Consider the following 10,333-nt stretch of genomic DNA (forward strand, 5'->3'; position numbering starts at 1 on the left):
AAAGTACCGCTCTATCCTATTATATCCTCTTTGACGCTTCAGACCCAGGCCGTCTATTTTATTATACCATGGTAAGATTTCGTTTGGGCCTTCGCTATGTTGCGAATTTTCAGTGGTACATTATAACATCGATCATCCGAAGTAATTGGGAGGACGGTTCGGATAATAAAACTAATATTCGGACGAGATGAAACAAAAACAACACCTTTTAACATAAAAAACCGGCCAAGTGCGAGTCGGGCTCGCGCACGAAGGGTTCCGTACCATTACGCAAAAAAACGGCAAAAAAGTCACGTTTGTTGTATAGGAGCCCCACTAAAATATTTATTTTATTCTGTTTTTAGTATTTGTTCTTATACCGGCAACAGAAATACATCGCCTATGAAAGTTTCAACTGTCTAGCTATCACGGTTCATGAGATACAGCCTGGTGACCACCGGACAGACGGACGGACAGCGAAGTCTTAGTAATAGGGTCCCGTTTTTACCCTTTGGGTACGGAACCCTAAAAACAGTAAAGTTATATTAAACTTTAACGTACAAATTAACGTTAAAATATAACTTAAAAATACCTGAAAAAAGTGGATAATTGAGGGTTCGGGCTAAGTCAGCGTTTATCCGAAAAATAATTTATACTTTAAAATATTTACATCACAGGAGAAGCATTATCATGATTCTAGAATAATTACATTGTCATTAAATATTTCTCGAGACCGTAGTATGACTGGGCTATAGAGAAATTTCGCTTAATACCGTTTTGACGAGAGCTTTTTACATTAATTTATTGCATTCAGTATAAAATCCACGTAGGCCAGGAAATAAATGCCCAAAAAAAGGTATAGAGGGAAATGCTTGGAACACAATTTTTAACTTCGTAGCTTTGTTTGGACTAGTTAGGAGGTGAACATATCAAAAGTCCCTGGCCGTAACCCTGGTGCTGGGGGGGAGAGGGGGTTTGAAGGTTCCATTTTTCGGTGTTTCGATTATATCTCGGAAACTATGCATATGAGCGACTTGGCCACTTATACAAAATGAAAAGAGATATAATTTGTTACAAGTTTTATTCAGTCAAGTTTTTCGATATCTTGTATAGTTTTTGAGATATCCGCTCTTGAAGGTTTATTTAGGGCTCTCACTTTTATCTTGATTATCTACATCAGTGAAGCTGCTCGGTCGGGTTTGGAATCGTTTTCGTATAAATCGGGGGTGCTGAATTCATTTATGGTATCAACATTGACACCATTACTAAGTAAAAACAAAATGTAAAAAAAATATTTTTTATAAAACTCCTCTTTACGCTTAAATTGGTTCAGCGGTTTAAGCGTGAAGAGGAGTTTAAAAAAAGTTATTTGGTTAAAGTTTATATGTTTTTACTTCGGAAAGGTGTCAATGTTGATACCATAAATGAATTCAGCACCCCCGATTTATACGAAAACGTTACCAAACCCGGCCTAGCAGCTTTACTGATGTAGATAATCAAGATAAAAATGAGAGCCCTAAGTAAACCTTCAAGAGCGGATATCTCAAAAACTATACAAGATATCAAAAAAATTATGTAATAAAACTTGTAACAAATTAAATCACTTTTCATTTTGTGTAAGTGGCCATGTCGCTCAGACCCACAGTTTCCGAGATATAATCGAAAAACCGAAAAATTTTACCTTCAAACCCCCCTCTCCCCCTCAGAACCAGGGTTACGGTCGGGGACTTTTGATACGTTCATCTCATAACTAGTCCAAACAAAGCTACGAAGTTAAAAATTGTGTTCCTAGCATTTCCCTCTATACCTTCTTATTGCTTGGCCTAACGGGCAGATTAATCACAAAACGTTTTAGGCTCGTTTGTAGGCTTGCAGGCATAACATAAACTCGATATCAGTAATAACTATGCGAATTCGAATACCATTTTATACTAGTTGGTTGCCCATGAGCGCTCAGTAAAAATTGTGAATAGCACTTTTCCACGCTTAATTGTGTGTCCTCTGCAGTGACTATTTTTTAAGTATTCTTTGCTTTACATTGTTAGATGCAGAGCTTTTCTCAAGCGAATTAAGTGTGGGGTTCTTCAAAAAATTAGTAGAAGGTTGATGAAAAGAGACGCGGCTACACGCTACGAGTGGGTTCGCTAAATTTTCACTAGCTTAGTAGTGTCAATGGATACTTGGCGTAGTACTATGTATGTAAACAGACCTACAACTATGGACGGTAGAGGTAAAGAGAGAACTCTTATAGAAGAAAATTTGTAAAAGTGTTCAGCTATCAGCTATAAATAACAGTTCCAAATATCTCCAGAGTAGCGCTGGAGTAGCTATGAACTTAGCAGTTATTGACGAAGTGCGCTGTCAATGACTTCAATTTTTTTAACAAATATTCTAGGTGGCGCCACCTATTTAAGGTTTTTTGACGGACACTTTTTCATAAACAGAGTGTTCTCCTTACCTCTTACACTCGATACATGCAACTCATTTTTAGGGTTCCGTACCCAAAGGTTAAAAACGGGACCCTATTACTAAGACTCCGCTGTCCGTCTGGCCGTCTGTCCGTCTGTCCAGACAGACGTCTGTCACCGGGCTGTATCTCATGAACCGTGATAGCTAGGCAGTTAAAATTTTCACAGATGATGTATTTCTGTTGCCGCTATAACAACAAATACTAAAAAGTACGGAACCCTCGGTGCGCAAGTCCGACTCGCACTTGGCTGGTTTTTTTTTAGCATAGGTCAAGCGCGACTTCAAGTATGCAGTAGTCGCGTCACAACTGAGTCCTGATAGGGGGTCATATTGTATACCCACTTTGACATAATAAACTTTACGATGACATTTACTAAAATCATATTTTATCACACAAGAATCTAATTCAGCAAGCAACAGAGCATTAATTCTGGTTGGCCTGAATCAACTTTGACCTAAATCCCTCTGACAGGCATAATTAATAGGGAAGTGATTAAATGATCAGCCGTTTTTAAAACTGATCTGCAAAAAATATTACCATTAAATGTCCAAATACAGCATACAAAAACTTTGCTGGCAATAAATAAAAATCGAGCTACAACTCTTGGGCAGCAAATAATTCACAGACGGTCAACATTATAACCAGTATCGATCTGCTTCTGTTATAATTTATCTGCTTAATAAATACTAGAGCTGCAAAATTATTATTTGGTCAGCAAGATTTAAGCAGTTTAATTGAAAAGTATGCATATTAAAGGAATGGTAATCTGATATAATATGGTTTGATTTTACGTTTGATTTGAAAAATCGGCAGAGTTGCAGGCAGAGCGAAATCAGCCCACGTAACACGATACCACACCACTATCCTCTTGGTCTTGAGGACCTTGGTCACCAATTTTTGCGGATCCGGTAAATTGTAATCCAAAATGAAATAATCCGCTTACCCACTGATTGTTTAACAAAATTTGATTAATGGTAGATCGCTTACTGCCGATCAAATAAATAGTTTGCCAACCAAATCAAATTAGAGCCTTTCAGTCTGACATTAATTAACTGGTTAAGAAATACTTGCTAACCTTAAGTTGCTGACCAAGTATACGTTTTGGCTGACCAAATTATATATTTTTGTACATCTAAATAGGAATGAGAAAGAGGTATGTCAGGATCGTAGCAAGTGGAAATCCGTGGTCTCTGCCTACCCCTCCGGGAAATAGGCGTGATTATATGTATGTATGTAAATAGGAATATTTTGCAGATTGATTAAATAACACCCATATTAATATTCATATTCTTTGTTAGCACCGGTCTACATTGTCATCAAAAATATTTAGCATATTGTACATCGCTCGTTATATTGTTTTTGATAAGCCTACCCATAAAACAGGGAAACGTTTTTAAAAAGCCCGGCTGAATTGCCAACGTTCGGGTTCAATGATTTCTAAATGAAACAAATATATTATTAATTTTAAAAGGAGGGTAATTCAAACTTACATTCAAAATGAGATCAAAATGATATCTAAATATTGTCAGTCGCGCGTGCAATCGTGCATTTCGCTATTACATGTATTGGCGCGAACGAGCTGCGAGACGCTCGGGCGACTGCTAATTTCAAAATCTCGCTGTTTATGATTTTGTTATTGTGTGTACTTCAACTCTCGTGCTCTTGCTTAGAGCTCTTTCCCACTGACGTCCAGTTTTTGGCGGGATACGGTTTTCTGCAGGATCCCGTTTTAGTCGTGTACGTGCTAATATAGTAACGTTCACGCGAGCATTCTGTTTGCGGGATACTCCACTCATACTACAGAAAACTCGCGTTTCACGCTTACGTCGTTACGCTGCCACACTGATTCGTACTAAGCGCTATGCATCCAGCTTTATCATGCGAACGGCTAAGGAGTGGAATTCACTTCCTGCAAATCTATTCCCAGTCTACTATAACTTGGATCTAGAGAATGAATAGACATCTTTTAGGTAAGCATGTTCCATCCTAGTTGAGGCGAACTTGGCCGGCCCTCTGGCACTTTATCTCGCTAATCCAATAGGCTCCTAGGGTCATCTTATTATGGATTTAGCCCGTTAGAGACTCCTAGTACCCACAGCCTTTTGCATAGCTCCCTGGGAGGTGATAAACTGTTGGAGCAGCCCAACAGCAAGTGTTTTCATTTCGGGAAATGTAGATGACCTAAGAAAGTTTGTAGTACGTTTTTAGGTATCATGGTGTTTGGAATTATTGTGTGACAAAAAGAATGTATTGTTTTTAGGGTTCCGTGCCCAAAGGATGAAAAAGGGACCCTATTACTAAGACTCAACGGTCCGTCTGTCCGTCCGTCTGTCTCTCTGTCACCAGGCTGTATCTCATGAACCGTGATAGCTAGACAGTTGAAATTTTCACAGATGATGTATTTCTGTTGCCGCTATAACAACAAATACTAAAAACAACGGAACCCTCGGTGGGCGAGTCCGACTCGATTTGTCCGGTTTTTTTACAATACAGCCTCAACACATCTGTCAAAAAGAATCAGATCATTTATGGGGGTTTTTTTAGAAAAAAATGGTACCATTTACTTTTTTTCGAAAAACCATCAACTTTTGGGTTATTTAGACTCAGAATCATAGTGTACCTACTATTGAATGAGAAAAAGAAAAAGTGTCCACAGTTTTTCATACACGTCTCATGGTAAGCGGTTGCCGTAGCTTATGGACGCCTGCAAGTGTTACATGTGCGTTGCCGACCTCTTTAAAACCTTTACGTGTTATTTTACTTACTCTTAAGGCGGTTCCCTGAGCCAGAAGGCGAAAAATCTCCTTATATGATCATGTTTTTCTAAGAGGCGTTGATATTCGTAGACGTGGAAAAAAATATATGTAGTTCTTGACTATATTATCTTTAACAACATAGCTTCCGATACACGAATTATGACACTTCGCTCGATACAATTAATTCCCAAAGTAACCTCTAACTCGGACTTTTAATCCTACTTTGCTCGGTTATTTATTATGTGATACCATAAACAAAAAAAAGAAGAAAAAACTATCTTAACGTAAATAGTAATTTCATAGCTTTAGAATTTCGATATTGTTAGGTAACGTTTTTAAAATAAATAAAAACCGACAAAATTCGATCAAAATTGACACTTGGCGAATATGTTCTTTCCCGTTCTTTCTTGCGAAATGTGACAAAGACAGCGGCAAACCGATGGAACGGCCTTAAATTTTAAAAAAAAACACGTCTATAGTAAAACCATTCGGGTGTCTATTAATAAATTTACTATGAAAATATCTTGACAAATACTATATACTCACTTCTAATTTTTGCACGTCAAGTATTAAACTTTACTTCTTGAATTCTATTTGAAGCTAAGAACTTGCAATATTTTTTTTTATAATAATTTAGATGCTATACTTTACATGTAATTACAAAGTATGTGTACTGCATTTTTAGCGGTAGTGTATCATATACCTACCTAATATATAAAACTATAGTACGTACTTTCAAATATACGTTACAATTTAATAATCGCGGCCGCACCATAAAGAGGCCCACTGACTATCAGTCCGCCGGACGATATCGGCCTGTCAGTTAGAACAAAAATTTGACAGTTCCGAACAACTGACAGGCCGATATCGTCCGGCGGACTGATAGTCAGTGGGCCCCTTAATATTACTAAACCCAATACACAACACAAAGACACACAGATACTCCAAAAAGTTGGAAAGAAACATTTCAAAGTTTAACAACCACAATTTCAAACTTGGGGCAAAACAACATACAAAAGTTAAATAACTTACCACAAAAATGGCAGCAGAACAAATATCCAAGATGACAACTCACTGAGGTCTATTTGGACTTAGAACTGAACTTACGAAACTTTGTACTGTTACTGAAAGCGTGGGGCGCGAGCTCGCCCAAACACAGTTCGCGATCAACTGAAGAGTCAACCCTGGCTACTGTTCCCATTCGACACCAATAAAATTCTCATGTGAACCAGCGTATCGTGATCTTACGATCAGTAACAATTATCAGTAATATGAGAGCGTGTATAAGCTGGTTAGTCTGATCCTTCACCCCTTGTTTAACAGAGCAACGCGTTCATGCGCGTTGTTATGGACGGGCAAATCGTAATGTTTGATGTACATTGCTCTTTATTTTACGACTGACGTTACAACTAAGGAGATATAAACGGTAATGTATGACAAGTACTACGAAATAATATTTTCAGTTTTGCATGGGGACCTTATTACAAAGGTCTACCCATGGACAGTTAAGTGTTGCTGTTTGTACTGTAAATGTTAGCTTTATAATAAAATAATTATAGGGTAACGGCATCTTTAAATATGTATGTAAGTTAGCGACTGATCAATTATTGTGTAAATTAGAAGTTCGTTAGCAATTTACCGTTGGTTATTAATATCAATGACTGCACATACCTACTATTACAAATAAAAAATGTATTTAGGCTTTTTTTTACTACAAATTAATGAAATAATTAACAGGGGTTCATTTTAGTTTAAATTCTAAAGAGCCTACGATATAATACGTAACTGACAGTTTTTACGACTTGTACAGTTCACACCAAAGCCGACTGAAAGAAACAAGGGCCTGACACTCTTTGATAGAGAAAGATAGTCTTATTGCGATTCCTATAAGAGGAAAGAGAAAATAGTGCGATGCTTTGTCCTTATCACCGACCGGGCAGCATCATAGGTAGGAGGCGATGGCGAAATACCGAAATTTATAAGTGAAAGAGAAAAAATCCTATGCTGCCGGAATTTTATATGAATATTCTTTCTCTTACCCCCGGTCGCTCGGTGGCGCGTCTATAACTACTTGTATACTAAAAATATGCGAGTAGGACGCACTGACATTTAAGTCAAATAACTGTCATGTATTGGGATCACCTTTTTATTTCAAATAAATCTCTACGAATCGTATTCGAGGTGTTTATTCCGATTCCCCTTTGTGTGTGGGAACAAATACCAGCTTGAGGGCAGCTTTGTGAATTTTGATTGATCAAAAAAAAAACTACCTCGCTTGGAATTATGGACCCTATGACAATTAATTTTTTTATATGGTTACATTGGAACCATCATTCGACGCGAGAGTAATACTTATTATGATAATTTGTAATGATAATTTGGGGTCCCATTTGCAGTATTCGATATTAGCAATTAAAACCGCCATTTTGATGCCATTACTCGGGAGATAATCTTCTACGAGACTGCCTCCCGACTTTGGGGAAATTTCAGTATCTTACTAAAAGTTTTTATAATAAAGAAAAAATCCCCGCTGCGGGCAAGACTCGAACTTGCAAACTTTCAGAACACCTTCCTTTTTTTTACCTTTAATATAAAAAAAATTTAGTATAGCAGACGTATCTGTTTGATAAAAATTTGTTGACTAGTTAATTAAGAACTGGTATATGATCATATTATTGCAGCTAAGTAATTCCCACATTACAAGAAGCAATATCTGCACTAATAGGGTATTAGACAGTATTTAAAATAAATTATTTTACACCATGCATGAAATAAAGCACCAGAAGATTAATGGAGTAACGTAGACAGCAGTTATTTTTAGACACAATATATATTTTAAAACTCGCATAAAACTATAAAGAGTAGGTAATTTGATTGTGACGTCACAATACATGCTAGTGTTTCATATAAATTCTATAGAAGCAAAACCGTTTTGACAGTTCGAAAAAAGAAACTGATTTGACTAGTAGTCAAATACCCTATTATTTTATTTTTTTATACCACGTCGGTGGCAATCAAGCATACGGCCCGCCTGATGGTAAGCAGTTACCGTAGCCTATGGACGCCTGCAACACTGGAGATATTACACGCGCGTTGCCGACCCCAACACTCCTCTCCCTCGTTGAGCTCTGGCAACCTTACTTACCGGCAGGAACACAACACTATGAGTAGGGTCTAGTGTTATTTGGCTGCGGTTTTCTGTAAGGTGGAGGTACTTCCCCAGTTGGGCTCTGCTCTAGATCTGGAATGACATCCGCTGTCCTGTGCCCTACCACACAAAGCGAGATGTCATTCACAGTGCCCATACCTCTCTTTTGGACGTTGTTTAAGGACATATCCGGGTACGGACGCAGTTTAAGGACATACCCGGGTCCGGGTATTTCGTAGGTTTTTTTTTTGTATGTGATATTCAGCAAACAAGCAGACGAGCCGCCTGATGGGAAGCAGTCATCGTCGCCCATGGACGTAAGCAACATCACAGGAGCCACTTAAGCATTGCCCACCCTTGAGAACCCTAAATACCCGCTTCTTGAAGAATCCCATGTCGTAGCACAAAGGAAATACCTCAGGAGGCAACTCATTCCACATTCTGCACGTTCTGGGAAGAAACAAGCGGGATGCCCGCTTATTCATGGTGTGCCATGTGTCTAAGAAGTGAGGATGAGCTTTGCTCCTTTGGCGGGAGGTGCGGTGATAGAAACGAGACGATGGCACCAGATCAAAAAGTTCTTCGGAACATTCCCCATTGTACAGACGGTAGAACGTGCAAAGAGAGCCAACGTCTCTCCGAAGACTAAGAGGTTCTAAGCCGTCAGTAAGTTCGGAATTGCCGACAATACGAACTGCCCGACGTTGGATGGAGTCAAGGGGAAGAAGCTGGTATTGTGGAGCGCCAGACCAGAGATGAGAACAGTACTCCATATGGGGTAATTTAACTTGTTCCATAGTAAAGTAGTAACAATACACAATAAGAACATAACTATGATCATGTTATTGTAGTTGTATTTCCGTTGAATATCTGAAATACTGAACAGATAATATTTCGAAGACCGTTAATAATTTAAACAGCCGAGCCATTTTCACATTTAGACAAGTAATTAGCCCTGTTCCCAGCTGGTTTGTTCACAATTATGTGTTCGTTAAAGTAAGAGACAATAATGAGAATATATTACTATCAGCCTGAAAATGTCAGAACTCTAAGCAGGGGAACAGATTTTGGAACTAAATGATATCTGTCTACCAGACTTAGGGTAGGCTCGCAAAGTTGCCAAACTTTAATAGTGGTGACTGTGGGCGAGGCATTTTTATTTTATTTATTTTTATTTTTTATTTTATTTTTCTGCCGGGTCCACGCCCCTCTTAAGAGACCCGGCGGAGGGGGGACCCGGCAGGCCCAGACGGAGATGGCGGGACGACCTAGACACCTTCTCAACAACTGGCCGGAGGAGGCACTATATCGGGAGTCGTGGAAGACAAGGGGAGAGGCCTTTGCCCAGCAGTGGGACACCATAATGGGCTAGTAAAAAAAATATATATTTTTCAACACGCTCAAAACGACGTTTTTATTCCACCGACTTTTGGCTCATAATCCTAGATATTAAACACGCGTGCTCTTTCAGTGTATTATTCCACTCGTGCTTTTTCATTATATTATCCGACTGAGTACTAAGGTAACTGATTGCTATTAATATGCATGGAAAGGGAGCCTTCTTTAATTGGTCAGACTGGCGGGCACCGGCGCGCCCGACCGTCTGCGCGGTGCGCGGCCCGCGGCCGGGGCGAGGGGCGGCCGGCAGTATGACAGATGCAACACACAATACTAACTGTTTTAACTATTAAAATTTGATTAATATGAGTATTTTTTTTCTCGCAAATGTGTTGAAAAACGTCGTATGAAACGCGTGTGCATTGGTCATTACACACTTACCACACCACCAACCAACCAACCAACTTAGCACACTTGTATCATAATGTACTATTATTTGTTAGGAAAACTTACAGCTAGAGTAACAAGTTAGTTAATAACATAGAAACAGTGCGCCAATTACAAGTTTCCACAGATAGAAACTTGCGTAAAGTACATGTCATGCTAAATTACAACTCTAATAATACTTACTTTAGGGTAGGG

The 10,333-nt window shown here is 38.8% G+C and overlaps 1 protein-coding gene across 1 annotated transcript in view; it reads right to left on the bottom strand.

Annotated features, from left to right (window-relative positions):
* LOC134747776 (connectin-like) overlaps window positions 1-6,364 on the bottom strand; it is a 115,251-nt gene extending 108,887 nt beyond the window's left edge. Inside the window, exon 1 of the mRNA XM_063682418.1 lies at window positions 6,238-6,364. The gene's annotated coding sequence lies outside the window, so the exon portion shown is untranslated. The remainder of the gene's footprint in view (window positions 1-6,237) is intronic.
* Between the last annotated feature and the right edge of the window lie 3,969 nt (window positions 6,365-10,333).

This window comes from Cydia strobilella, chromosome 15, assembly GCF_947568885.1.
Source record: "Cydia strobilella chromosome 15, ilCydStro3.1, whole genome shotgun sequence".
NCBI lineage: Eukaryota > Metazoa > Arthropoda > Insecta > Lepidoptera > Tortricidae > Cydia > Cydia strobilella.